This window comes from Diabrotica virgifera, chromosome 6, assembly GCF_917563875.1.
Source record: "Diabrotica virgifera virgifera chromosome 6, PGI_DIABVI_V3a".
NCBI classification, from domain to species: domain Eukaryota; kingdom Metazoa; phylum Arthropoda; class Insecta; order Coleoptera; family Chrysomelidae; genus Diabrotica; species Diabrotica virgifera.
The window spans coordinates 27,109,398-27,116,354 of record NC_065448.1 but is presented as its reverse complement, the minus strand read 5'-3'; positions in this window follow the sequence as shown (position 1 = coordinate 27,116,354).

The following is a 6,957-nucleotide window of genomic DNA, read 5'->3' as shown; positions in this document are numbered from 1 at the left end:
AAAAATGGCTGGAAATGCATAATTGCATTTTAAAGTGCATGATATGCATCCAAAAGTGCATAAACATGTCAAAATAAGTGTATTAGGGCCAGATTTTGTTACTCGGGGGTTTTTTGGGTCGCTGAGAACGAATACGCCTTCAGAACTGACCATCGGGGCACCTAGTGTCCAGGTTCACTGCTAAGGCACGTCATCTAGAGTTTAGAGGGTTTTCGGCACTAAATTTATGAAAACAGATTACTCGGAAGTTTTTGGGGTAGCTGAGCAAAAATACGCCATCAAAACCGATCCCCCGTTGCACCTGATGCCCAAAAAACCCCAAACTCCTGAAAATAACATGCCTTAGCATTGTGTATCAGGTGGTCGGTTCTGATGGCGTATTCGTATTCAGCGACCCCAAAAACCGCCTACTTAATCTATTTGCGTGCATTCAGTGCTGAAAACCTTAAAACCCCAGAAGATGACGTGCCTTAGAAGTGACCACGGGCACAAGGTGCTCCGGAGGTCGGTTCTGATGGACTATCTGTGTTCAGCGGCACCCAAACCCCCGTATAATCCGTTCGCATTAATTTAGTACCAAAATCCCTTGAAACTCCAGAAGCTAGCCCTCGAACCTCCAGCAGATGACGTGCCCTAGCAGTGACCCTGGCCACCAGGTGCTCCGGGGGTAGCTTCTGATATCGTAGTCATGTTCAGCGACCTCAAAAACCTCGCGAGTAACAAAACTTGGCCGTTAATATGCTTATTTTGACATGTTTATGCACTTTTTAATGCATGTTAAGAACTTAAAGCAATTATTAATTAGGCATTTCCACCCATTTTTCTATTGTAGACTTTTTCCTGACATCATCCTGAACACCATGCAAAACTAGCAAGTCTCTAGGTGGTGTATTTAAAAATCGATTTGTTTCGGTGTTTTTAGTGCTAAATGCCCTGGTCTATGAATGAATAGTCGCAGTAAATGGCAATTATTTATACATTTCGTTTGACCGCCTCTGCAAGTATGTACTTCGCAAGTGTGCGAATAATCGTGATCCCTTTGACTGGGTCATTTTTTATTGTCGTATATTTTATTAGTATATATTTTATATACGTATATATATAATTTGATTTGCTATACCGACAACAGTCGGAAGACGAACGAGTGGCAACGAGTGACAAATAATTGTACGAGTAACCCACTCAGACGACATGGCAAGTATACGCAAGTGACAATTATTCGCCAAGTACACGAGTCGTTGAGTCCGGCTTTAGTGCAAGTTCGGCAAAGCGACCTCTATTTCTACGCTCTGTACTTTTATTCGCACTTTCAATTATATTATTCCTGGTTGCTGGATAATTGTCAAGGCCATAGTCCAAAAAATTAATAAGAAGAAAAAATAAGATGCAGGTTATGTTATGCAAACGTAAACAATTAGGCATTCCAAATCACGTGATATAATATGGCTGCTGGATGGCGAAACTGTCATCCATAGGCGTATCCAATGTTTAAACCACTTCATATTTAATTTGCTATCACAATTTCACAAATTTCGCTACACAATTAACAAAGAAACAAAACCAAACAGGATATTCTTTACAAATTTGTCAATATTCAAGGTAAACATTAGATACGCCATGACCACCCCCCTTAACTATGTCTATGGCCATGTCAGTTTAGCCATCCACCGGCCACCACTGACAGTTCATTGGAATCCCTAATTAGGCATTCCAAATCACGTGATATAATATGGCTGCTGGATGGCGAAACTGTCATCCATAGGCGTATCCAATGTTTAAACCACTTCATATTTAATTTGCTATCACAATTTCACAAACTTCGCTACACAATTAACAAAAAAACAAAACCAAACAGGATATTCTTTACAAATTTGTCAATATTCAAGGTAAACATTAGATACGCCATGACCACCCCTCTTAACTATGTCTATGGTCATGTCAGTTTAGCCATCCACCGGCCACCACTGACAGTTCATTGGAATCCCTAATTGTATGTAGTAAATAAAATTAGTTATTAAAATGCAGTACTGCAAGCAAAATACAATTAATTAAATTTACCTTTATATAATAATTGCATATCATATCAATATTGTGGAGCAATATATAATTTTTCTGCTTCAATGACAGAAGGTATGAAATATACCTCAATTTGACAATTTCAATTGACAATATGAATTATTTAAGATATTTGCAATATTTCTCCGCGACTCGCGCACGGTCGTTTCTCGTTTCCCTTCCAAGTACTTGCACACCGCGAATACATCGGGAAGCGTGTACAGGTCCGGATAGAGGAACCACGTGACCTGCATTTCGGGGGGACAGGCGGCCTGTTATAGGGCCCTGAGCCCAAGAAACAAAAAGTTATATATTCATTTGAAAGGCTGATGAGAAATTTTTTAGAAATTGAAATTATGTTTTATGGTTTATATTGATAATGATAATTCATAATTTCCAACGTTAATTTGTACAATATTTAAAATAGACCTACCCATGATACTATAAATAAAGTTATTTATAGTATTATGGACCTACCTATTATTATGTTAAATTTACGTTTAAAAAAAATCATATGAAAGTTGATCGTATTGCCTTCAATGACACGTGGATCCGATGTGACTTTCAAGAAATTGAATCCAGCAAGATGGGCTTCAAGACATGAACCTATTTTGACAATAAAACTTAGATTCCCAGATATATCTAGGACAGTACATATACAGGGTGATTGATTACTAGGGTAAAGCTCAATAGCTCCGCTATAGTAATAGATAGCAATAAAAGTTAATAACAAAAATTTTAGCCACCTTTGAGCTTCACATTACAAAATTAGTTAGAATGTTACAGGGTGTTCGATAACACAGTGGCAGACCAAACTTATGTTTTTTTAAATGGAACACCCTATTTTTTATTTTAAATTCAAAATCCTGTTAACTTCTCCATCACAAAAATATAAAGGTTTGTTATGTTATACAGGGTATTTACAAAGTTATAACCAATTTTATATGAAAATCGTAACAAGTTCAACTCCCTGTATAAATAAAAATAAGCAAAACAGCAATGGTTTATTAATGCCATATTTTTTAACGTATTGTCAAAATTTTCAAGAATGGTCGATATTGCTAATTTTCTTTATATCAAATACAGGGTGAGTCAAAACGCAAGTACATTATTTTCTCAGTAATTTTAAATGGAACACCCTGTATTTTATATCACTATTGAAAAGTACCATTACCGTACTTGTGTGTGTGTGTGTGTGTGTGTTTGAGCATTATTGGCTTCGGAGTCAATGTCCATTCGCCATCTTACCTTTTTGGGATTATTTGTATTATTTATGCGGAAGCTCTAAAGGAGTGCTTCCTGCTTTCTACTGATTTGTTCAGGTATGTATCCAATCACAATCCTGCTCCCATTTTACAAAGAACTATTTTATATACCTATATCTAATTTTCAACGATTTTTGTTTTTATTTGGTATTATTTCTTTTCATTGTGATTTTTTTTTATCATTTTTTTATGTATTTTTTTTATTTATTTAATTATTTTTTTTTTATTTTCTTATATATTTTTTTTTGATATTTTTTTTCATTGTCTTTTTTTCAATATAATTTGGGATATTAGACTAGGACACAATTTGACGCTCAGGGGTCGATCAGAGCATTTAGACGAGACAGGTGGACCTCGGATAGGCATAGGGCTTAACACGAAAGGAAAAAAAACATAGGTTATAAACTTAATCTAATACATAAAATATGTTTGTACAAAATTTGATAAACATTGCAATCTTCTGCTCTTAATAGTTGAGTTAGGTTATATGGTCTGGTGATTTTGGGAATTTTGGCCATTTCTTCATTTAATAATTTAACCTCGTTTATTATTCTAGAACAGCCTAGAATCATGTGCTCCGCTGTACCTTCTTCTCCACATGAACAATTAGGAGAATCACTCAATTTTATTTTATATTTGTACTGGGGAGTTAAAACATGGTTGAACCTTAACCTGCACAAAACAGAGAAAAACCGCTTGCTTCCCGACAGTCTTGAGAACCAAGACTGGCCAGGAGGCTTGGTAACTATGTTTTTATAAAATTTTCCCTTTGGATTACCGTACTTTAATTTTTAAATAACATTCCCTATGTCTAAATTTATTAGTTTTCAAGATATTTTCATTTTTCAATGGACCAGTAGCGTGGTCACCCAAATCACCAGAATTTAATAAACTGGACTGATTTTTTTGGGGTTACGTTAATAATGAAGTTTATAAAATACCCCCAACAACAAGGGATGAGATGAAAATAGAATACAAAGTCTATTTCGATGTGTTAATTTACAAATGCTCCGTAGAGTAAGTAGCTCATTCAATGATCGTTTTTAGGCGTACATAAATGTGTTAGGAGATAATTTTGAACACCCTATGTAATTAAATATTAAAAATATTTTATTAAAAGTAGCTTCAAATTTTTTCAAACATGTTTTTTTGCAAAATGTTTTACTGATAAATTATGTTTCGTTCTTTATTTGTTACATTTACATACAAAAGTAGTGTTTAATTGTCTTCACAAAATATTGTATTTTGTGTTTGTGTGTTTTTTTTTCTAAAATTTATTACTAATTTTCTTTGTTTATTTGTTTCAAAAATGTTGCATGTAGTGGTTGTGTTTTTGTTTGTTAAATGTATTATTAATAAATTATTTTTATTTCTTTATTTGCTACAGTGTTACATTGATTACCGGATTGATAATCGGTAATCTTCAATTGTCAATTCAGTCATGGCTTACTTAAAATTTAGATAAATTTAAACACCTAAAATAATTTGCTCTGAAAAATGAAAATATCTCGAAAACTAATAAATTTGGGCATAGAGAATGTTATATAAAAATTAAAGTACGTTAACGTTACTTTTCAATAATGATATAAAATACAGGGTGTTCCATTTAACATTACTGGGAAAATAATGTACTTGCGTTTTGACTCACCCTGTATTTGATATAAAGAAAATTAGCAATAACAATAATTCTTAAAAATTTTGACAATAAATAAAAAAATATGGCATTAATAAACCATTGCTGTTGTGATTATTTTTATTTATACAGGGAGTTGAACTTGTTACGATTTTCATACAAAATTGTTTATAATTTTGTAAATACCCTGTATAACATTACAAACCTTTATATTTTTGTGATGGAGAAGTTAACAGGATTTCGAATATAAAATAAAATATAGAGTGTTCCATTTAAAAAAACATAAGTTGGGTCTGCAACTGTGTTATCGAACACCCTGTAACATTCTAACTAATTTTGTAATGTGAAGCTCAAAGGTGGCTAAAATTTTTGTTATTAACTTTTATTGCTATCTATTACTATAGCGGAGCTATTGAGCTTTACCCTACTAATCAATCGCCCTGTATAGTTAAATTCAAAAGATTATAAGGTATATAAAAATGTAACAATCATAAAACTGTTTAAAAATGTATATTTTTTAAGAGAAATGAGTTCATAATGTTGATTTTCTTGGAGGCTAGAAAAACGGTACCCTGCGGCGAGGCTACGGTCTGTGACATCAGCAGTCGTATCGTCTTTGTCGACGACTAGTTTTGTTTACTTATTTACGAAGTGTATTTGAATGTGTGCAGTTCTTTACGTATTTAATTAGTAAAAATAAAACCAAATAAGTGGTGTTTTGTTCCTTGGTGTGTAAATACCTCTAAAAACAATTCTGACAAGATTTTTATTACACTTCCAGATCATTTAAATCGTAAAAAGAAACGTAAAAAAGAAGTATATGTATCAATAAAAACCAAGCTTTTCTCTTGCGAAGATCACTTCTTTATTGTAAGTTATGGATATTTTCCTAAATAAATGGGTTTTTAAATTAAGTACTAATTTTTACCCAATTCTATATGTTTTAGATTTTAGTTAGCTTGGTTATAAAAAAATAAATTATAAAAATTCTAAAACCTACAGTCGAAAACTTCGTATTTTGGACTTCTAAATCTCTTTTTCTCTAAATATCCAGGCAACGAAATGTGTTAGCAAGAACATTTTTACAGAAATAAAAAGTACCTATATAGTTTATGATCTTTCAATTTGTCTGGAGGTTTAAAAGACTTGGTGTCCATAACATAGTAATAAAGTAGGTACTTATTTATTACCGACAGACCCTATAAACTAGACATCATTTAAATTAGTAGGGCATAATCTATGCAAATGCTATTTAAATGCATTACATATATTTTTCGAATCCTGAGAAAACTCATAAATAGTTTTGAACAATTTGAACGCAGAATTAAAGATTACATTATTACTGAGGACCGAAAGTCCATTAGAATAAACAAAAAGTTTCCTTTGAATGAAATATTTGAAATTAAAAATCACACTAAATTTTCTCTTTTTTTTTTCACGCCTGTACCTTATTAAAATAAACATTCCGCTACTCTCTGGTTGATTTATTTCTTTACAAGGTGACAAGAAATCAGACACCATTGTTACTTGTACAGTAGGAAGGTTAAGCGTATCAGCTATTTTAAAACCTTTCATTTCATTTATTTATTTGTACCACCCAAAATAAATATGTCCTTAGAAACAGTCTATCTACTTTAAACTAAACAAATTCACCATAAAACTCCACGTTAGTCCTGATAAAACAATAAGAGAACAAAATACAAAATAAAATGACCTGAACTAAACGTCTAACAGGTACCCAAAGAGAAAGAATACTGTGGACATGGCGCGCGATGGAGTACGATACGAGTACGACTAGTGACGTTAGAAGCGTCTTCTTGAAATTTAAAATAATGCTAGATTTCTAATGAAGTTTTTTCATAGAAAGGCTTTTTAATTTTCTTAATATTTTAGACAATTATTCCTAGGGTGTTTCTTAATCGTTTTACATGTTTAAAATGACTATTAAATTTTTTGTGCACATCCCTATTGCTTGTTTATGAATAAAACACGTTGTGGACTAAA